Genomic DNA, 25,094 nt, shown 5'->3' on the forward strand with positions numbered 1-25,094 from the left:
GTTAGTAAAGGTATTGGTAGTTGGTGCCAGTCAGAAAAAATATCTCATATTGCCCAACAACTTTCTTCATAGAAGGAGAAAAAATGCATAATTAAGTAGTTTTTGCACTACAGAACAATAGAGTGTGATGAATCTTTTTCTCTTTTTCATATGAAGATATGCTGTTCTGTTCTTTATTACACTGTACTGATTTCATCTGGATTTATTAAGCAACAGATTGAGGGCACGTGTGCTGGATAATTGATTGTTACAACACGCATGGTAAACTATCTACTTAAGAAGCTGTTACATGCAATAAAACACTATAATCATACAATAAATATTTTTAAAGAAGCAGTGGCATGCAAAAAACAATTACATGATCTGTCAAATCTGTCACGTTTTCCTAAGATGTGATGAAGTAATTTCCTAAAGTGGCTGCAGTGCACTACAGTATTCTATCTTTCTTTGGTGATAGTTGCTGTCTTTAATATAATAGGAGATTTTTTCTTCAGCTTACATTATTTTTATACACATGGATATCATTTACAATGTTATTTGATACCTCAAATAAAACTTTCAAACGACAAAATAGTTTGCATTCTTTTATTCTCCTAAATATAAAATATTTAAGCCTTAATTTTTGCATATGTATATACCAAACATCATTTCTCTCTTCTGCACTATATAATTCATGCCTCACTTTGACTACTTACATTCATCATTTATTGTGGTATTGTAGTTTATTATCAGACATTTATTCCCAATATCATAATCAATGCTTTATGACAGCAATTGAGAAGAGTCAGATCTTGGTCAAATGGGGCTCTGGGCAGGGTAATGGATCAGGACCTGTCTACACACACACCAACCAACCTCCACCTCACCCCAGCCATTCCAGTGTCCCATCACTTGTCTATTTCTCCCCAGTTACCATAAACACTGTTCAGATTGTCAAGGTGCATTCTATTTCTTCTTTACGTCTACAACATACCTCTCAACTGTACAGATTTTCACACAATGTCCAGATGTTTGCCTTATATCTTTGGTCCGTTTGTCATAAAATTGTGGCTTTCTGGCAAATTAGTGGCAAATCATTAAAGATTGAAGTTAGAAAATAATGACAAACATTTGAGTTTTAGACTCCATACCCTTCAGAAAATGCATGCTAATGCAAAACCTGTTATTCTATCAACTTTCTAAGCTTGTAAGAGCAATATTTAAAAATTGTCCCTATTTGTAACACTTTTTTCATGGTTTTGTCCAGATTTCTTACTCTAACAGGTTGAGAGGTATATTCTACAATGATTACAGATATCTGGCTTTAACTCAAAACCTTTAGCTCAAATTTTATAGTACAGGCACTGATAAACATTGGCTAAGCAAAACAATACAGTCTCACAATGCCAATAGAATTAGCACTAAAAGTAAATGTCTCTGCTTTGAAACTCACATCCTGGGATTTAATAAAGCTTACATTGAGCTAATCTCCATGTAAGCATAGTGGCATGGCTCTAACATGGAGGTTGGAGCCTGTGCAATCCAATAAATAAGGCTGTGGGCATGCATGAACCTCCCAGCACTATTCCGGCATGGACATGAAGGAATAATTCAAATCACCTCATTTGCTGGTGAAAACCATGCAAATGAGGTGGATTTGTGATCCAGCAAGCAGACAGGCATCTGTGTTGGAGCTGTGTCTGTAGCAGAAATGTACATGGTTAGTAACCATGTACATTTCTGCAAAAGTCAAAATGGGGGCATGGCAGCTCACAGTAAAGCATGTGTTATGTTTATTAGGCATGCCAATGGCCAAAACTATGGCCATTGGCATGCCAAGGTGTTTTAAAATTGCAAAAATCTAAACATTTTTTAGCTGATTTTGGCCGTTTAAGCAGAGCGCAGTGGAGCACAAACATGATTGTGCAGAAAATAAAAAAAAAATAGGAAAAATGCAATTAAATGTGAAACAGTAATTTTGCCATGATGGTGGGCAGCATGCAGACTCATAACAATAACAGGCCATAGGTTCTGGTGTAGTGTTGTAACTAGGGTATAAGCAAGCACGAGTATGTAAATGAGCTACATTTATTGAATAGCAAAATGAGAGACCGTGTCCATGGGTACCTAACTGTGTAGGAGCTATAATGCGGTGGTGTAAGCAGAAGAAGCAGCTGACATGAAAAAGGGGTGTGTCATGCTTGGTATAAGCACATTGGAACTCTGCGGCTCCTATTTGCACTCAACTAAGCACAACTAAGCAAGGGGGTGCGTCTAGACTGCTTAGCTGTGTTTAGCTGGTTCAAGAAATAATGAGCGTGTTCGTGTCCAGGAGAGGGCCTTTTCTGCTTGCCAATGTTTACACTAACTAAAGCAATTACTGCGACATGCTTTGGGGCTTCAACACAGAGGTAATAAAAAAAAAAAGGAAATAGAATAAAGGAAATGAACTACAAATCACTAATACAGACTCTGCCACTCACAGTGGCCCATTCAAATCCCTCAATAATATAGCTGGCAGTTGGAATGTATCATAGCCAATCACACAGGCAGCATCTGCAGCACACCAGTATAAAGTATGCAAACACCTCTCAGTCTGTTTTTTCCAACAAACTCTACACCATTGGCTTACACACTTGTGAATTTCAACTGACAAAATGATAGGGGCTACTACTGCTTTGCTACATCTATATGTGCTACAGACTGAGGGAGGTGATGAGGATAATGCTGACAACTGGTCCAGACCAAGGAGGAGAAGAGTGCTCAGACCCAGGGTAACCTTTCAGGGGCTACATGATCTGGAGATACTAGAGAGCTACAGGGTGGACAGGGACATACTTCAGCAACTCACTGAGCTCTGCTGGCCTCACCTCAGACCCAGAGCCAACAGAGGGGAACCCATCCCAGTTGAAACTAAGGTATGTGTAGCCCTAAGAATACTAGCTAAAGGTACCTTCCAAAGACCTACTGGGGACATCATGGGAGTCTCACAGGCATCTGCATCCAGGGTACTCCACCAGATTCTGGATGCCATGTGACTACATGCCGGTGAGCACATTTATTTTCCCAGCACCCCTGAGGAGAGGACCAGCAATATGTGTCTCTTCCACCATGTAGCAGACTACCCAGAGGTACTGGGTGCCATAGATTGCACTCACGTCTACATCAAAACACCACCCAGTGAAGATGGTAGAGTGTATGTCAACCGCAAGGGCTACCACTCCATCATCTGCCTGGTTTTGTGCAATACCCAGGGCATTATCATGAAGGTATGTGCTGGCAGCCCAGGCAGCTATCATGACTCCCACATCTGGCATTCCTCACAGCTATACCAGGCATTTGCCAAGGGGGACATCCCATATGGCCATCTCGTGGGGGATGTTGGCTATGCACTGGAATGGTGGATGATGATACCCATCAGAAATGCACACACACCCACTGAAGAATGCCATAATGAGGCAGACGAACAAACTAGGAACATTGTAGAGCATGTATCTGGGATGCTCAAGTCATGGTTCCACTGTCTTGACATATCTGGTGGAGCCTTGCAGTACTCTCCAGCCACATGTGTGCACATGTTCATAGTATGTGCCATGCTACACAATATGATCTTGTGGAAACAGCGGCGGCAGGAACATCACAGGGAAGGGGCACACAGCCCCCCACTATTGACAAGGTCTCCACAGGCACAGGGGGACTTGGAAGAGACATCCCCTGAGCCTACCACTGTAGGCAGATGTAGGCATGCCAAGTATGTCCTGGCCTTGGGAAAGAGGTAATGCATAGCAAATACACTGACACACTAGGGAGCCATGGACTGATGCCTCTCTCTGACTTGCACACACAGTAAAATGGATGCCACACACATCACACTACCTGTACCTTACCAAGTCTACTTTGTTTCACTGAAAGCTCATTTCACTGAAATTGAATTTACCCTGACCAAATTGCTGAAAACTCAAATTACTGAAAACTCATTTCACTGAATCCCATTTCATTGAAGTGAAGTACTGGCACTGTGTATAGTACTGTAAGGCAAGTAAAAGGTATATGCCCTTTACCCCAATGTAGTGCAATCTTGGAATTAGTATATATAGTTAGGTAGGTGTGGGGGCACAGCCCCCCACATAGTGGGGTGTAGGGGGTGTAGCCCACCACCTAGTTTGATTTTACCAAAATCTTCAAAACAATACATTCTAAATCATAGACATGCATACTTACAACACCAATGACTAACTCTCTCCAGAAGACAATTCATATACCCAAACTAAGTGGGGGACTATGCGCCCCACCCCACCCAGCTATGTATACTAACTCCAGGATTGCACTACAGTGGGGAAAAGGGCATATACCTTTTACTTGCCTTACAGTACTCTACACAATGCCAGTACTTCACTTCAATGAATTGAAATTCAGTGAAATGAGCTTTCAATGAAACAAAGTAGACCCACTTTGTCATGTATAGGCTGTATACTGCGTGCATCCAACAGAGTCAGCCCTCAAGCACCATCCTCACAACTGTTACAGGCACAAGGTAAGTCACTCTTCTTAACAATAGATGAATGAAGTAGTACGTTTTGATAGCATATCTCAGGTATTGCTGCATGTATGCAAGGGAATGGGGTGGCCTACCGGGATAGCAGCAGACAACTGACAGCTATGTGGGGCAACAGCAAATGTCTGCCCAATACTGGCTTCCACAGAGTATGCAGTAAGTCCCTAGGTGACAAAACTCACTGCAGTATATGTGAGGGACAAATAAACTGGGGGGGTCATAGGTTGCATGCAGGGATGTCAATGTTGGGATCCCATACTCACCCCTCAGCCTCTCCCAGCAAGTCAGCTGTAGAAAACCATAAATAAATGTCTGGCAATGCCCATAAATAGGGGGAATGATGAAATAGTCCTCTTACAGACTTACACAGTGATATCACAGCAGGTCTTAAAGTTACATGAATTCTCTGAAGGGTAGGAAGTCTGAAACTCAAATGTCTGCCATTACATTCTAACCTTTGGTCTTTAGTGATATACCAGTATTCTCCAAGACAGGCACAACAATATGCTAAATGGAACGAAAAAGTAAAGACAACATCTGCACAGTATGTGCAAATGTGTACAGTTGACAGGTATGCCACCCCAACACACCTGAGTCCCCATAGAAATGCAGTAACATGTATGTTTGTAGGGTAGTAGCAGCAGAGCACACATTCCCAGGGCTGTCCAAATCAACATGATAACTTGTTGCTTGTCCACAATAAGCAAGGGTCAATGAGCTATGCATATGAGTGGTTAATACTATCAGGGCGTGGGCAGCACTTACACTTGGCTGTTGTTGCTTAGTGGTCTAGGTACAATATTGTGGTTGACAGGGTCCATATTCCAAGACTTTCTGTGCTCACTATTTTGCATGTCAGCTACACCTACAGTAGGACCTGTACACACTGTCCAGAAGTCAATATCCGTTACTGCAGGAAAGATGGACAAGTCAGGGACAGGGGGCCACTCCTATAGACAGTACACAGCTCAGAGTAACATACACAGTGCCTACTGCATATCTCTCAGCTGTACAGATTTTTGCAGAATGTCCAGAGTTTTGCATCATAATTTTGCTGTTTGTCATGAAATTGTGGTTTTCTGGCAAATTATTGGCAAATCATAAAGACTAAAGTCAGAAAATAATGAACAGATTTTAGTTTCAGACTTCATGCCCTTTAGAAAAATGCATGCTAATGCAATACCTGTTACTGTAGCAGCTATCTAAGTTTGTAAGGGCAATATTTAAAATGTGTCTCTATGTTTGGGCCTTTGTCCCCAATTATTTATGGCTTTCTCCAGATTTTTGGATCTAAGAGGTTGAGAGGTACAGTGCCTAGTAGGACAGCAGTTACCTGAATGTTAGTGTACTGACAGGTTATAAATGGCTGCCACCTTACTGTGTCAGCACTGACAAGTCACTGGCCACCATCCATACCCCTGGAATGACAGGCTGTCACAGAAGGACCACAGGTATGCCACATATATCTGTTCTGCTTGTCCTAATATTGCATTTTCCTGCCAAACTATTTGCAAAAGAAGAAAGGTTCATGTCAAAACATCAATGGCAGACAGTGGAGAAGCAGACATCATACTCATAAGAACAAGCAAGCAAATACCAAACCGGTCTCCCAACTGTCTATTTTTGGCAGAGCATTATTAACACCCTGTCCCCATGTGTGGGGCTGTGTCTGACTGTCAAACATGGGCCTGTCCAGATGCCAACATGTAGCCTCATAATAACATAGTAACTCAAATTGCCTGAGGACCACAGCAGATGTAGTTGTGCAATGATGGAACAACCTGCTAAATAGGTACACGCAGAGGTGTGAAGCCTATATCCCTGTGTGTGATGTTACGGCATCTACCCTGCTCACACCAGAAATACAAATACATAATAGCAGCCACTGTGGTCAAAGCCTGTCACCGGACTACAGAAGGACAAAGAGGCACACATGAGGGGAAGGGGAACCACTGGCCAGACAAATGAAAAATGTGCACACAAGAACAAATTGTGCAGTAACATAGGTACCCTGCAGGGTATGGAGTCAGTAAACATCACCCACAACTACACAACACACACCCACATAAGTGGAGGTCCTCAACAAAACAAAAATGCAAACACCTCAGAGGCAAAAACACATGAGAACTCCACAAACCTACACACCACAGAACATGCATAGTCCACAAACCAGTGTTTCACAACCACTAAAGCCTTATCATAAACCCATCATATTACTCATAGGAGACCCCATCATGAGACACACAAATGTGCCTCTCACCAGGCTGGATAAGGAGAAAGTCATGCTTACTTGTCTGTCAGGTGCCAGAATCCACCACATCACACATGCACTCAGGTCACTCCACAACAGGTACTGTTATTACTCTGGCCTTGTCCATGGCAGTGTGAGTGATGTCAGATGTACTCTGTGGACTATAGGAAGACAGACATGATTCAGCTTGCTGAATATGTATCCTATGCAGGTATGTCCCTAGCCTTAAGCAGCATTCTGCCATCACCTCGAATGATGGCTCAATACAAACAGAAAATGATTGTCAGTAACAATTGGTTTACTTATTGGTGTCATTCCAGGGGGATCCACTGCCTGGCAGCCTGGAACATATGATTGACAGACCACGCTGCTTTGCTGCTTTGCTAGAGATGGCCTGCATCTGTCTCACTTGGCCTTCAGGCCTCTGGCAAAGGCCCTTGCCTCCCCCATAGTGCCTTTTTAGGAAAAGTCATGGGGTCAATACTATCAACCTGAAACACTCAACAAAATTCAAAGTAAAAGCCATGCTGCTAAACGCTAGGAGTCTAAACAGGAAAATGCACTCATTGCAAGCATTTGCAACCCTGGCAGATGGTGACATTTGTGCACTTACAGAAACCTGAGCCACAGCTGCAGAGAGCAACCCATCCTTACCTGATCACTCATCCTATCACACAGCCAGACCCCAAAATGTGGGCAGCAAAGCCAAAGGAGGTGGAGTATAAAGATATATTAGACAGACACACACCTCATGCTGGTCAAACAGTCTGACACACACAAGACACTCAAGTGCAGTCAACCAATGACAAGACCCCTATGCAAATTATAGGTAGCTACAGGCAAACATATCTGACTCAGGATACCCACCCCACATATCTGGCCCTCTACAAATCTATCAAGATTCAACCCATTACCCTGATCCTGGCTTACTTATATTACCTGACTACTGATTGGAAAACCAACCATGGCAGAAAAGAAATGCACAAAGATTCCCCCATCTTATCAATGCTAAATCCTTCAGAAAGCTACTTGATACCACCACAAGATGCGATACATATGTTGGACTTGGCCGTAACCAACATGATTAATCACTGCAGCTCCCCTATGGTATCATCCTCCCTGGCAGGATCCAGCAAAAAAGTGGTCACATTTGATAACACCATCTCTCCTGACCCCCCTTTAGCCATGGTAAAAAGAAAATGTTTCCCAAGCTGATCACAACCAAAAGAGCGATCTTATAAACAACAGAACATCCCCCTACCCTACTGGAGGAATAGGCACCAATGTTTATATATGGAATCAGAAATACCTGACAGGACAACATCATCATCCAAAAGGGAGAGTAAACCAGTCTGCAAACATCTGCAATAAAGGAGCTATATAACAAAAGGATGACATTGCTGTCCAGGACCGAGAAGAAGCAGGTGCACAATTGGAAGTAATCACCCCTTAGCCTGAACAAACAAATAAGAGCACCACTGAAATCCTCTAAAGGCATCTCCAAGTCCAAATTGCCCACATCTAAGACAGACAATCATAAGGCCTTCCTCATGTATGTCTGTATTCCCAAAGGAAGCTCCCAGATCTGTGCAGAACTGGTGGTCAAGGACACCACATACACAAATGCTGGCAATATAGCCAATCTACTGGCTGACAGATTCAGCAGGAATGTCTCCCCTCTGCCCCCCCATCAGGAAAGCAGGACACCCCAGTTCCTGACTACCCAACCCTTAGCACTAGGGAACAAGGCATCACTGACCTCTCAAAGCCAACAAGACAGCCTCCATGGGACCAGAATACATCCAAGGCTGCAACCTACATGAACTCAGGCATGAACTGGCAGCATCATTATGCACATTACACAACCAAAGCCTTAGTACTGCCTTTGCCACAGCTGAGTGGCAGACAGCACTATTATTCCTGAACACCAAGGTGGAGTGTTCACCAATCTGGGAAATTAAAGACCCATCAGCCTAACTAGCCTGATCTACAAGGCCATGCAATGGATCATCATGGACCTCATTAACTTGGACATTGGCAAACTCCAAATACTTGACCCCACACAGTCTGCCTTTCTCAAAGGGAGGTATGTCAGTGAACTCTGGATGACTTCCCTGAGACAGCCAACAAAGGGATAGATGAGGGAAAGATGTTGCATTCCAGCCACCTTGACTTATCCAAAGCCTTACACACTATTCCCCATTTGGCCATAGTACATGAACTCTGTCAACTAGGCAGCAATCCATATGTTACCAGATGGGTAGCAAACTGGTCCATTGATAGAACCCACATGATCATAATAGGGGAAGCCAGCTCAAGAAATACACATGTAATGAGTGGCACACCACAGGGATTGGTCTGGGGGCTTCTGGTATATGGGATATACTTCCCTGAAGTGCAGGCCAAAAACACTGGCCTATGGTTGACCAAGTTGCCAGATGACTGCAAGCCGGAAACAATCATCAAAACCCAAAGTGATGTGGATGTCCTAAAGCAGGGTCTCACCAAAACAAATGACTGCTGCCAGAAACATGGCCTCAAGCTGAATGCCTGCAGATGCATCATTATCCCCATCAGGGAGACTGACATCCCCACATATTATCACATTAACAACAATGTCCTACACACACAATCAGTACTGAGGCATTTGGCCACCCAGGCTGAGAGCAACCTGAAGTATGTGCACCATGTTGCTTCCGTTGTACAGAAAGCTTCATAGATGGGCCAACTCAAACATAAGGGTATCTCATCCAGGGATATAGAGGTCATAAGATCCATGTATTCTAAGCTTATAAGTCCAATTATTTTGTACAATGCCCCCTTCGGCATGTACCTCACAAAGCACATGCAGCAGCTGGAGTGACCATAGAGGTTCCTCACTGGGAGATTCCAAGACACCAAACACCTTCCCTACACAGATAGGCTAACAGCACTGTCCCTCTATTCAGTTCCATACAAAGCAATCCAGACCCTACCTTGATGGAACTGTTGTATATCTGGAAGGCAAGGCCCATTCGAACAACCTGTATGTGTACAATCAACTTGGTCTGTGATATCAATAGGGCTTGTTGGTGTGACAGAAACATGTCCCACAGACTCCCCCATCTGTGGACTACACTCCCTGTCCACATCAGGCTGAGTGCCTCAATGTCCCTTGTGAAGTGCTCCCTGTAAGTGCATGGGAAACAGAAAATACAGTCCTGTGATTCCACATGTGTCCCTGCTGAACAGGGGCTCTGTGTGCTTACATGTCTTAGCATGAGCTACACTCTCATCTGTGAGGGTTATGAGGGCTTCAGGGCCAAAAGCCTAGTAACCTCATATCAACCTATCAACCTATAAACAAATGTCTGTCAGTGGTTCACCACATTGCTCTGTACTGCCACTGTTACAGCTGGAAATCACAGTGCTATGTGGAATATACCACACATATAATGGATATCTCTGCTCAATAGAATGCACTCTGTACCCACACCAGAATATGGCTTTTCAGTTAAGAAGAATACCACACAAGTAGATCACCAGCCAGTATATCGCTCAGGTGCTGGACTGTTTACATAGCATCATCAGCCAATTGGCTGTAGCCACACCTCTCAACTGGCTGGGTTGGGCCAGAATGTCTATAGTTTGGCTCACAATTTTGGTCTGTGCATCATGCATCTTATATTTCTGAGGTAAATCACTGTGATGATCTGAGGATATCTGTCAGTAAGTAATGACACAATACATTTCAGTGTCAAATGTCATATGTCAGAAGATGTCTGCTAAAACAAACCTTGTTACTCTAGCAACTTTCTACATTAATAAGAACAATATTTACAGTATCTCCCAATATTTGGGCCATTGTCCCCCCATTTTGGCAGGCTATCTCCAGATTTCTTGCACTAACAGGTTGACAGGTATGGCTGTAGCACACAAAACCCTGGACCAGAGTACAACTATCTCTGGAATGGAGTGTCACTCTTACTGTAGAAGGTCATACTGGGCATGCTCATACACTTAGATAATTACAGGTCATGTCTAAACCCACATCGGAGTATATAACTGTATTGTGCATATATGTCTTTACATACAGACAGCTATGTACACCTTAACTGTCTCTACCCACACCCATTAGACAGGATTACCCTCAGCTAGCTGTAGGTGGCCCATATGTGATATAACTGCATCTGTTGCATGTGATACACAGACATATATATGGGCAACATATAACAATATTTCAAGTATACACACACATAGACATGGGGAAGAGAAAGACAGACAATGCTAGAGAGAGGGACACAGGAGACACACACACAGAGTGAGTCATAGACAGGGATACCCTGAAAGCCATAGAGTGATGTCCTGCTACAGATAGTTGCATACCAGTTGTAATCAGTCACATGTGCCAGCATGAAGGTGAGCCCTTTTGTGTAATAGTACTGAGGTAGGGGGTTGTACTATCACATCACCTGCCTTTGTGTGAGTGTGTATTTGTAGGTTAAAGTATTATGAGGCCTTTCCCACTCAATACACATCCAAAGGCCATACTGCACAAGATCTGTTAATGTCATTCACCTTAGAAGTACCTTTGGACACTTGTCAGCCCTATAAACTCTGTGGTGCATGTGATCACTGTGTAACACTATAGTACAAATAACTAGATAGATAGGGGTTCTAATCTCAGTCCTGGTAAATGTAAATGTGTATGTGTGTTTGTAGGTTAAAGCTTTTTAGGCAATTCTCACCCAGTACACTGCCCATTGCCCTACTTTACAAGGGCTGCTGATGTCATTCACCTTAGAAGTACCTCTGGATGCCTTCAGTCCTCCGAGCTCCATGGCACATGCAACAACTACATAACAGTGTAATGCAGATAACTAAATAGGCAGGGATTCCAATCTCAATTCTGGCAAATGTGTGTGTATAAGTGTCTGTGAGTGTGTATATTTGTAGATTAAAGTATTTGAGGCATTTCCCATTGCCCTACTTTACAAGGGCTGATGATGTCATTCACATTAGAAGTACCCTTGGACAACCCTCACCCCTATAAGCTCTGTGGCACATGCAATAACTACATAACACTGTAATCTAAATAACTAGATAAGTTGGGATTCTAATCTCAGTTCTGGCAAATGTGTGTGTGTATAAGTGTTTGTAAGTGTGTTTGTTTGTAGCTTAAAGTATTTTGAGGCCTTTCCCACCCAGTACACTTCACATTGCCCTACTTTACAAGGGCTGCTGATGTGATTCACCTTATAAGTACCTTTGGACAGTCATCACCCCATAAGCTTTGTGGCTTGTGCGATAACTGCATAATACTGTAGTACAAATAACTAGATAGGTACATGTTCTAATCTCAGTTCTGACTAATGCGTGTGTGCACAAAAGTGTGTTTGTAAATCTGTATGATTGTAGGTTAAAGCATTTTGAGGCCTTTCCCACCAAGTACACTTCCCATTCCCCTACTTTGCAAAGGCTGCTTATGTCATTCACCTTAGAAGTACCTTTGGATGACCCTCATCCCTATAAGCTCTGTGGTGCATGCAATAACTGTGTAATACTGTAGTATAAATAACTAGATAGGTAGGGGTTCTAAACTCAATACTGGCAACTATGATTGTGTGTGTGTGTGTGTGTGTGTGTGTGTGTGTGTGTGTGTGTGTGTGTGTGTGTGTGTGTGTGTGTGAGCCCTTTCCTGGGTGTGTATGTTTGGATGAGTACCATATCCCTGTTTGTGTGGGTTGTACCATTTTGAGGCATGTCCCACCCAGTACACTTCCCATGGCCCTACTTTACAAGGCCCACTGATGTCATTCACCTTAGAAGTACCTGTATACACTCTTCAGTCCTACAGGCTCTGTGTAATGCTATAATACAAATAATTAGATTGGTAGGGTCCTAATCTCAATTCTGACAACTATAGTTTTGTGTGTGTTTGTGGGTGAAGCATATCCCCTGTGACTGCTGTGTGTGTTGGTTATACCATTTTAAGGCCTGTTGACCCCCTCCCCATGGCATTACTTTAAAGACTCAGTGAATGGCATCTGCCTTACATGCACCATGTTAAACTATACAGCCCATACCAGTCATCTGTATAGATATATATGGACTAGCCAGATGTTTGCAGCCTATATGTTTTCTGTTTCCCCTAACAATGGTCATTTATGAGAAATCCTTACCAAATATGTCACAGTTACTGTAGTGACAGACATGGCAGCATCAGACTTTGTACCTGTCTGAATCATCATGCTGATACAAAGTCTGTTACTCTATCACTTGTCCAGGTTTGTAAGAGCAATATATGAGACCAGTCACTATTTTGGGTGGTTTGTCCCACCATCTATGAGTTTATTTGTTGTAAGAGGTAGGAAGTTATGTCCCAGGGAAATAATCTTTCTGGAGCATGTAATGTGTCTGTATCACTATAGTATATACAAGTGGATACACAGGGTTACTAATCTGTCTGTTGGAAACTGTGTATGCGTTTCTGTATGCATATCCCCTGTGGCTGTCTTTACTGTGTATATGCAATGGTTATACCATTTTGTGTGCCTCTTCCACCCTAAGTCCCCCATTGCCAGGCTAGTTTCAGCCCCTACAGATGTCATCCACCTTATAAGCACAGTTACACAGTTTCTAACACAAAGGCACTATGGTGCATGCAATAGTCATATCACTGTGTATTGTACATAACTAGGTAGGTCATCTAATATAAGAAGTGTCAGCTCTGTGTGCATGTGTGTTCCAATACATGCCCTCATGCAGCAGTGTGTGTGTGTTTCAGATGGCTCTACCATGTTAAGGGCCTCTGAACCCACCATTGGCAATCCTAACAGCCCCTGCAATTGTCACTCACTTGAATAGTAGTGGTAGACACTGCAACACTACATTACTACTGTGGTGCTTGTGTTATGTATCTAACACTATCAGTTGTAAAACTAGGCAGGTAGAGGTTGTGCAAAGCACTTCAACAGCTGCCCCATGTACAAGACTATGACTCTGTGTGCACTACCAGCACAAGAGGCCAGACTCGCATATGAGATAGCAGACACACATGCTGGTGATTTTCAGGTTAGGCTAACACAGGCTGCCCTGTGTCAGGAATACACTCCCCAAAGCTGTTAAACACAGTACCATGCATACCCTCATCAACTGCATCAAGGTTGAGTGGATGGGAAAGAAATGGCAGGGGCAACAGGTGCTGATAGGTGAATCTGCTGGGGTAAAAGTAATGGCTAGCTAAGTATGTGAGGGACCTAGTGCTAGTACTCAAGTAACCTCCTCTGTATGTATGAGCATGTGGTACTACAGAACACACAGGTGATATGTATGAAGGCTAGCTGGCAGTGTCAAGGGGTATGTATGCAAGGTCACACTGACTGCCCCCATTGTCTCACACACTGTAGCATGCATACACACCTCATAAACATGTACATATACAGCTGTACCTTGGCTATTAAAAGGTCACTGTGTTTTCACTCCACCAGACTCATCATTGGTACTGTCAGCAGGCCTGCAGCCTGCAGACACACAGATACCTGTAACACAAACAGAATACAGTATGTGAGACTACAGTCAGTCAGCAGTACTAACAGCAATAAGGCATCATGGCTAAAAAGGTACATACACTTGATGTGTACCCATAACAATTGCCAGCAGACAGAACCTTACATAGCATTACATTACTACACAGTACTATATTCACCTTGTGCATCAGACACATATTAGCATGTCCCTGCATCAATGGTATGGATAACAGGTATGTGGCACAGGTATCATCACATGCACAGGGTGTGGTGTGAGTTTACCAGAGACCTAAACTGGGCCATATGGTTGATATCATGTGTGTGTGTGTGTGTGTGTGTGTGTGTGTGTGTGTGTGTGTGTGTGTGTGTGTGTATGTGTATCAAGAGGGTTGGTGTTCAACTGGGCTGTGCAGAAGGGCTGTGTGTCTGGTGGTGACCTGCCTGTGATAGAGATGTGTGAGTGTTTTTATGCACACAGTGAAGCCATGTGGTTGCCATATACAGGGTATGTTGGACAGCCATGGACTGTACATGGCAGGATGAACAGTCCACCATTTCCGTCCATGAACATGGGAACTGGTTCTGCCAGGAGTCTCACTGGCACCACCAGACCCAAGGCCAGATGCAGTATTACTCCCTGATGGTGACAGCTGTCTGCTGGATCCATGTCCCTGATGGGACCAGCGAGGACCACGTGCCCATGGCCTGCTCACTTGCGGTGTGGACAGCATCCTCCCTTCTCTAGTGCTGGTAGTACTGCCACTATGGGAGTGTGAATGTGCATGGCCACATGGACTCTCAGCTGATCTTGTTGCTGACCTACATCCATGTGGCCAATGCCCTACTCCCAACACATGCTCAAGCACAGACATTGCACAGTCGAGCAATGACAATGTTTCACCTCGCCATCTATCCATGACATCAGCATAATAAGGTGGCATCACCAAGGCCGTGGAAGTTGTCATGCATGGCAGGAAATGTTACATTCATGACCCTGAGTATCTGTCCAATGTTGCATTCATAACATGCCTGTGCCTCCATGATGGACTGGAACATGCGTCTGCTGACACCTGCTGTGACACTTTTGACAGGGGCTTAATGGGCAGCAGTGCTACTTCAAGCACCCCTGGCCATCTGCCTGTGTGGGACCTTGCCTGGTCTCTGTCTATGGCTAGTGTCTACACTTACACTTGCCATAGTCACCACAGTAGCCTGTTCCATGTCACCACCCTCCAACTGTCCATTATCTGTGGCTGCTGAGGACTGGGTATGTGGGGGCATACTGACTGTGTATGGGGACATTGTAGGTGAAAGTGGGATGCCAACCAATGGCACAGATTCAGCCCCTGACAACCCCACCTGTGCCTCACTATGACCACCATCATCATCAGAGTCTGCTAAGACACTAACATCAGGTTGTGAGGGGGAGAGACCCCCAACCCCCATGTTCACCTGTGAGGGGATGGCAACATATGTAAATTAATACCTGCACTATAATGTTTGCTGGTACATAGACATACACACACACACACACACACACACACACACACACACACACACACACACACACACACACACACACACACACACACACACACACTCCACCTGGTGAGTGACCTGGACTGGTCTTGTTGACAGCTTGGATGTATGTCACACACATTCACCCTGTGGGGGAATGGGCACCCTGTCCACATCAGGCAGAGTAGTTCCCTACACCTTTGCAAGCGTAACATGGTCAACTGGATGGTTAACGGCACATACACCCTTGGGATACCACCTGTGTCCCTGTTGGATGGGGACATCAGCTGCTGCCTTGCATACACATGGGCTAACATGTGGCTAAGGGATATGGCTGCTCAGGGCCCACAGCCTAGTAACCATAAGTGGCCTGTCTGCTGTGACAGATTGTGCTGTTATGTGTCCACACACATCAGTGCCATAGACTGCTGGTTGTCCCCTATGGGCATCATTACAGTACCATGTATTCAAGCCTACATGCCACAAATAGGTGAGTGCTCCTACAGGTGCATGTGGACATTCCAGGAACATCTGAGCTACACAGTAACTGAAATCAGTGCATATGTGTTGTAGGATGACCTCCTCATAGGTGTCTGACATCTTCAGCACCCAGATGTTTGTGGAATGCATATATGTGCCTGAGAGATATAGACCCCCCCAGCCAGACAAATTTGTATTTCTGCACACCAGTTGTATAATACATGATGTTTGTCCACATAGTTTGGGGAATGTGTCTGTGGGCATGCCAGACCCATGGGGGCACCATGATGGTACCTGGGTATCTGGTACTGTATCTATTCCCTTACATTGTATGCTCAGTATGTACACACTGCTGCTGAGCCAGTGCCAGCATCCACCCACTACTACTACCTATAACTTGCTGTCCTGCTGCAGGGGTCACCAGGTATGATAGACATAGGTGTGAGGCAGTCAGATACAGGTGTGGAGTACACACTCACCTATGTAGAGTATGTCAGGAATGGTCAGGGAGACCTGGACAATCTGTGAAAAAAATCCTGTATGACATTGTCAGACTGAGAGGGGCTTAATGATAGTACATGATGTGATATACCATCTGTATCCACCAGTACGTTCTGTCAGTGTGTCACCCAGCACTGGCCCAATCATCAGGGAGCCTAAATATTCGCCACTACCACCAGTGAGGGATGTACACAATGGCAAGATGACAAGTACATGCACATTAACATACAATTACCCTTCAAAGCACACAGAGGTCAGAGTCAGTGTGGGGATCGTTTCTCTCTCTCTACAACCCCAATAACACTCTACACTGGCACACCTATGAGGTTAACATCTCAGCAGAGCAGTCAGTCCAAAACATCATTCATCCTCCCTGTCCAACCAGTACTTCAGGTCCCTGGTCAAGTAGCTGACACATATAAAAAGAATGTTCTACTTGTATGTACATATTTTATATGGTACTAATTATTAATTTCATTGTCTTGTAGGGTGGCTGTGTCTTTATAGTATATGATTTTTAATATATTTAAATAACCTTTTATAGTATATAAAAATATTTTTTTACTTGTATGTACATATTTTTATATGGTACCAATTATTAACTTCATTGTCTTGTTGGTTGGCTGTGTCACATGATTTTATTACCATTATTTAAATGAGCTGATTATTTTTGTCATTATAGCACTGAGGAAGGGGAAACCCGAAAGCTTTGCTGCACTTTATTTTATTGCTTATATTAAAACAGTTGAACATATCTGTGTTCTTTTTTATTTTGTCAAGTAGCTGACACACACTTTGCTATTTGAGTTTTGAATCACACACACACACACACACACACACACACACACACACACACACACACACACACACACACACACACACACACACACACACACACACACACATGGGCGCGCGCACACACACATGCGCACACATCCGTTAACGTCTGGCACAACTTTGCTACCTATGGGCCCTTTAGCCAATATTTTAAGTTAGTTCTGACTGCCACAATCCATCTCTGCAACAGCTACAGTAAAGCCCTCAACAAAGGGTGACCAACCCTACTGTGTGATGAGCCTATTAGCAAAATGGTAAGTGTGACCAAGCCCAAGACTATTGGAGTGAGCTATACAGTGTCACCATGTGAATATGCAAGTACTCTAAGAGCTGACTCAGTGCTATACAGACCAGACACAATGACAATGTGTAATGATATGAGACAATAACTAATAAAGGAACTACTCTATCAATGCAGTAACTAAGCAGTTCAGACTCACAGGGATTCATATATGACAACATTGCAGGACAGTTTGCAATACATACAGGAAACATGTAAAGTACTCGGTGCATAAGTTCCTAGGATGATACTAGGCTATTGGCCCAGATGTCCTAATAAGTCTAGCCCAGATGTTTGCCCATGTCCCTTCAAAGTCAGCAACTGTTCCCCCTGTCCAACTGGGACACAGGTGGGATCCCAGGAGTGTCTTTTGTGTTTCCCATGCAGTCATCCAGGTTCTTCTGAAAGAAGGCTAGAGAGGTACTCTGCTAGACATGGGGTGGGAGTGTATTTTACAGTGTATTGTTTGAGACACAAATCTATCCCACCAACAAGTACTATTCATGTCACAGACCAGGTGAGGGCCTTGCGTGCAGGTTGTGCAAGTGGGGTTTGTCTTACTGATGTGCATACAGTCCATCAAGGTTGGTTTGGGAATGGCCTTGTTAGCTAGACACACATCATCTATGATCAGTCTGTATGACACTGAGTAGAGTGACAGGGCTTTCAGCCTATCTGTATAGGATAGGTGTTGCAGACCCTGGATTTTCCTGGAGAGGAATGACTGTGGTCTCTGCAACTGCTGCATGTGTTTGGCAAGGTTGGCAAGTTACATGCCAAATGAGCCATTGTACCTAGTACTGGGATGCTATGGCCTCATGGCTCCTGGATGACATACCCTTATTTGTGAAGTGTGCCATGTAGACAGCCTACAGTTCAATGGTGTCCACATGGTGGGAAACTGTCAGGTTGCTATCAACCTTGGTGCATAAGTCACCTCATGCCTGATTCCATGCTCAGTACATTGTTATTACTGTCATAACTAGTGTGGATGACATCTACTACAACAGGGATAATGATGCATTCCCTGGCATTCAGTTTGAGGCAATGCTTCTGGCACCAGTCATTAATTTGGGTAAGAGCCTCTTGGAGAATGCTGACATCACTAGGGGATGTAAGATAGTGGCCAGCTTGCAGTCATCTGTAAACCTGGTCAGCCACAGACCACTGGTTTTGTCTTGCACCTCAGAACAGTATATCTCAAACAGTAGAGGCCCCCAGACAGATCCTTGGGGTACACCACTCTTTAAGGGTGTACTACTAGGGGTGGCTTCCAATACTTTGACTGAATGGGTACTATCATTGAGCCAGTTAGCTACCCATTTGGTAACATACAGGTTGATGCCTAGCTGTGTAGGCCTATGTATTATGGCTGACTGGGGATTATTGTCAAGGCTATGGCTAGGTGAAGGTAGGCAGTGTGCACCATCTTTCACTCATCCATGTGTTTGTTGACCACTTCAAAGCAGTCAACCAGGTTTAACATGCCTGATTTCCCTTTGAAAATACCAAACTGTGTTGGCTCAAGCATTTTAAGGTAGCCGATGTCCCTGTTTATAAGGTCCTTGATAATGCCTTCCATGATCTTGCAGATCAGCCAAGTTAGTCTGATGTGCATATGATTGGCTGGGACAGTGGATGCTCCAACTTTGTGTAGAGGGGTGAGAGTGGCTGTCCTCCATGCAGACTGGATAACACTGGTGCTCAGGCTTTGGTTGGCTACAGTGTGTAATGGAGCTGAGAGCTCATGCCTGAGTTCATGTAGGATGCAGCCAGGGATCTTATCAGGTCCCATCGAGACTTCAGTTAGTTGCCCTTGAGAGGGCATTACGGACCTACTCTCTGATAATGAGGGGGTGGGGGCAGGTGATGTGCATGTACTCCTTTACTGATGGGAGGACGGGGGGTGAGATTTACACTTAACCTGTCTGCAGCCGGTTGGCTATACCTATTGCGTATGTGTATTGGTGTTATTGACCACCAGTACAGAGCAGATTTGGGTGTTCCTCTGAGATTGCAGACATATGTGCGGAAGGCCTTGTGATTGGCCTTGGTGGATGTGTCCAATTTGCACTCAAAGTTAGCCTTAGAGTAATTCATCTGTGACCTTATTTGCTTGCTCAGACAAAGGTTAGATTGCTTCCAATTTGGCACCTGCTCATTCTTGGCCCTGCACAGTCAATATTTTCACCTATTATGGAGTTTGTGTATTGCTGCTGTCCACCACAGAGGTTTAATCTATCTTGGGGGAGATGATTTTGTCCAGTCAGGTATTGCTGAGTCCATACAGCTATGTAGGTGCTCATATAGATGTTTGGTGTAGGCTTGGACACAAAGTCATGACACAGTTAAACACTTTTCCAATTTCAACCTAGTAATTATAATCAAACTAGTAATTATTTCTGTTTCAAGGCAATACAACAACATGTATCTGCAGACATTTATGTCTGTTTGATGCACTGAAACTAAGATTACACATTTGTGAAACAAGTACAGCATATTTACCTGATGTTATGCAACTCATGTCTTTATGTTTGAGGCTTCCAGCTACTACTATTACTACATACATGTGCACAGGTAATACTTGATATACATTTTTGTTCTTTGTCAGTATTGCACACTGTGTTTACACTCTTGCAGGTCATCATACCTCTCAACCTGTTAGAGTAAGACATCTGGACAAAGGCACACATAAATGGGGGGCAAAGGCCCAAAAATAGTGACACTTTATAAATATTGCTGTAACACACTTAAGACAGTTGATAGCAAATTATGTTTTGTATTCACAGGAATACTCTGAAGGATATGACATCTGACATTCAAATGTATACTATTATGTTATGACTTCAGTCTTTACTGATTTGCCAGTGATTTGCCAGATAAAACACAGCTGTATGAGAAAATGACTACAAATATGAGGCAAACATGTGGTCAGTCTACAAAACTCAGGACAGTTGAAAGGTATGAGCACAGTATATAACATACAGTTCAACATACACTTCTGTGCCAGTTGTTTACTATGCACAAACCTTATATAGGTCTCTTACATTTGTAAGACAAGCACATGTATCATAGTAGCACTCATAAGTGACATATGAATGTTTACAACATCCCAGGTAGCTGGCCCGGCAGTGTCACAGTCAGTATTGTACAACAGACACTCTAGTAGTAGTCATATGTGGGCTAACCTTTGCTGGGGTGACTCAGGGGACAGAGCTGTGATCTATGTCACTGCAGACAGAGCCACCAGGGATGGCCGTAGGTGCTGGACAGCAACATATCAGTCTAGCAAGTCTTGTTGAGACCTATTGTTTAACTTCCTCTTTCCCATTATTTCATCCCCCTTCTGCATTCCATTACATGCTTTATTGTTTGACATACCTGTTATGGTGCTGCAGTTTTCTATTTCAGAGTAATGTAGATGTTTAGGTTTCTACAGTCACAGTCATACTTTACATTGAAAGGATCAGACCTGTTTTGCGTAGGCAGCAGCTTGCCTTTTGTAGGTAATGCTCATGAGCAGATGATGGCCTGTGCACCAGTTGGTGTCTTCCACTTGCTAATTGCATCCAGAACAGCTGTGTTGTCTTTCCATTAGCCAATGACATGGCAACACAGTGTTATAATTAAGTCCTTCATGTGGGTCTTTCCCCTTTTCCTTGCCTGTGAGGAGGACATTATGGAGGTGAGGGAGTTACAGCATTACAGAGGGTAGGTGTAAATACCTCTTAGAACAAGAAACATGGAGAAAGCCCAACAAAATGGAGGAGAAAGTTCCAGAATTAAGGACAGTATTGCTCTTATACAGTTAGAAAATTGCTAGATTAACAGGGTTTGTCTGGACATGCATTTTCTGCATGATTTGAAGTCTGACACTGATATGTATAAGACATACCTCTCAACTGTACAGATTTCTGCAAAATGTCCAGAGGTTTGCCTCTTATGTTTGGTCTGTTCCTCAGACAATCTTTGTTTTGGGCAAATCACTAGGATAATCTGAGGATTGAAGTCAATAAATAATGACATCCGTTTGTGTTTCAGACTTCATATCCTTCAGAAAATGTATGTTTAAACAAACCCTGTCACTCCAGCAACTTTTTCAGTTTATAACACCATTATTTAAAATATGTCCCTATTTTTGGGCCTCTGACCCCAAGTATGTCAGGCTTTGTCCAGATGTCTTACACTAAGAGGTTTAGAGGTGTAGTATATTATTATTTAGTGACTTCACTCCTGATATCATCCCAGTGATTTAGCAGAATCCCAGAGATGTTATAAGGAAGAGGCCATAAATATGGTCCCAAACCCTGGGCATTCTGTGGAAATCTGTACAGTTGAGAGTTATGTATGTCTGGCCATTGTTAACAGACTGTCAAGATTGTGTAACAGTGTAGTATGTAAATGTTTGTTGGGCTGAGTAGGGAGATGGGCAGATGTGAGTGTCATAGATTGTTTTCTATCTGTTCATGCTGCTACAGTTGCTGGTGGTCTATCAGCTGTATATGTTTGTAGGAGCAGACTGAGACATGTCCCTCACTTTACATTTCCTGTGGCCCATAGCTTCTGTAGCACATACATAACTGTTAAACCCTCAAGCTGGAATGGTATGGGGCAAAGTGTGAGCACTCTGGGTACATGACTGGAAAGGACTCATACATCTCAGAGTAACATATATGACTATAAAGATATAGCTTGCACTGATGTTGTGTGAGAGTGCTACTGGCATTTATCAACTAGATTCATATATGTGTCCAAGATTATAGGCAACAGTGATCACTAGCCATGACAGCATGAAACTTGAGAGACATGTATCGGGAAGAGTGCATGGTGCATGTACTTATCCTGCTGTCTTTGCTGGCATGGGGTTGGACACTGGAACATTTGGAAACAAAGTTCATAGGTTCATAGGTAGGTACTAGGTTATTGGCCCAAGGGCCTAAGTAAGCCTAGCCAACAAGGTTTCCTGGCTTACGCCACCCAAGGAAGTTATTTTCCTGTGCCCCTGTCAAGCAGAGCCACAGAAGTGATCCCAGGGGTGCATTTCCTATTTCCCATCCACTTATCAAGATTTTTCTTGAAAAGTGCTAATGAGGAACTTTGCTTGACATAGATGGGTAGCTTGTTCCAGAGTATGGAAAGTCTCTGGGACAGGAATCTATCCCTCCAGCATGTCCTGTTTATTGTGGTGACAAGGTTTAGGTCCCTAGAGCATGTAGCTCAGAGGGATTGGGATTTCATTAGATGTAGCATGTCCAACAGCTCTGGATTTGACATAGCTTTATATGTTAAGCAGAGATCACCTCAAAGTAGGTGATATGCTACGGAGTAAAGCTGGAGTTTTTTGAGATGGTCAGTGTAGGGCATCTGTTTGAGTAATCCTCTTTGTGAGGTACTTCTGTGGCCTTTCCAGCTGCTGAAGATGTCTTGTGAGGTACATTACAAAAGGGGCATTGTACTCTATAATGGGTCTAATGAGTGTCGAGTAGAGGGGAACAATGACCTCTTTCTTCCTGGATGAGAACCCTTTTGTGATGAGGTGTGCCACGTAGAAGGATTTTCTGACTACTGTGGTGATGTGATTATCAAAGGAGAGACTACTGTCCACCTGGGGTCCCAGGTCTCTTATCACACATTCTGCTGCCTATGTGGTAGTTCATGGGTACAGAGTTTTACCAAAAGGGATGACAATGCACTTTTTGGCATTGAGCTTGAGGCCATGGCTCTGACACCAGGCACCTGTCTCAGTGAGGCCATTCTGTAGGATGTCTGCATCATTTGGGGACTCAACTATAGCTCCTAGTTTGCAGTCATCTGTGAACTTCATTAACCAAAGGCCTTCTGCGTTAGCCTGTACTTCAGAAAAGTTGATACCAAACAGGAGAGGTCCCAGGACTGACCCTGTGGTACTCTACTTGTCACTGGTATGAAGTCAGATTTGGAGTCTGCAACTTTTACAGTGTTGGTTCTGTCAGTGAGCCAGTTGGCAACCCATCTTGTGACATAGGGATTTATACCTAGTTTAGTGAGTTCAGCTATAATTCTAGAATGGGGGATGGTGTCAAAAGCCTTGTCGAGGTCAAGATAGGCTGTGTGAACCACCTTACCCTTGTCTACAGTTTTGGTGACTGCCTCAAAGAAGTTGATCAGGTTCAGGAGCCATGCTCTGCCTTTCACAAACCCAAACTGAATGGGGCCCAGAGTGTGGAGGTTAACAATGTCTTTGTTTATGAGTTCCATGATGATACATTCCATGGTCTTATAGACCAGGCTTATCAGACTAATGGGGTGATAGTTCCTGGGATCAGTGGTGGCTCCCCCTTTGTGGAGTGGGATAACTGTTGCTGTGTGCCATTCAGTGGGCACAAAGCCTGATGTGCGACTATGATTGAACATGGTGCTTAGGTGGGGAGCCAGTTCATTCTGAAGTTCATGTAAAACGCAGCCTGGGATGTTGTCCAGTCCCATGGATGCTGTGTTTTTGGCTTTAGAGAGTGCAGCTTTTACCTGTGTAGTTGTGATTACAGGGACTCTGCATTCTTCCTGTATAGTTATGGGACCTTTAGGGGGTGAGAGAGGGGTAAAGTTAGCACTGAACCTATCTGCCAGGATGTTGGCAATATCAGTTGGTTCTGTAATTTTCATGCCATTGTGCTGTAACTCAGAGCAGATCTGGGTGTTGCCATTGAGATTCTTGACATAGCTATAGAATGCTTTGTGGTTGTCCCTAGAAACAGTGATGATTTTGTTTTTGTAGCTAGCTTTGGAGGATCTTATAAGTGATCTCAGATTCTTAGTGAGGCTGACCAGGGAACTCCTCCACTCATGGGATTTTACTCTCTTTTGCAACAGTTTTTTCCTTCTATTGTAGAGTTTGTTTATGGCAGGGGACCATCAGATTGGCTTCCTTTTATTGGAGGATAGCATTTTGGTTCTGTTTGGGATAGCATGATCCATGCACTCGTGTAAGTGCTTATAGAGTGCATCTGTATAAGTTTCAGCAGTCGGAACTGTATTGTCCATCTGCATGGGTGTCATGAAGTTCGCCACTTCTGGCTTAAGAAGCATGAAGTTGGCTTTGTAGAAATTTTTTACCATGATTTCCTTAATGGGGAGTGGGGGCATGATGCAGATATCTAGGGTGATTAGCTTATGGTCGTATCTGATCAACGAGGAGTTGACTTCAGG

The sequence above is a fragment of the Protopterus annectens genome, chromosome 4.part1 (genome assembly GCF_019279795.1).
Source record: "Protopterus annectens isolate FY-2018-M chromosome 4.part1, PAN1.0, whole genome shotgun sequence".
Classification (NCBI taxonomy): domain Eukaryota; kingdom Metazoa; phylum Chordata; order Ceratodontiformes; family Protopteridae; genus Protopterus; species Protopterus annectens.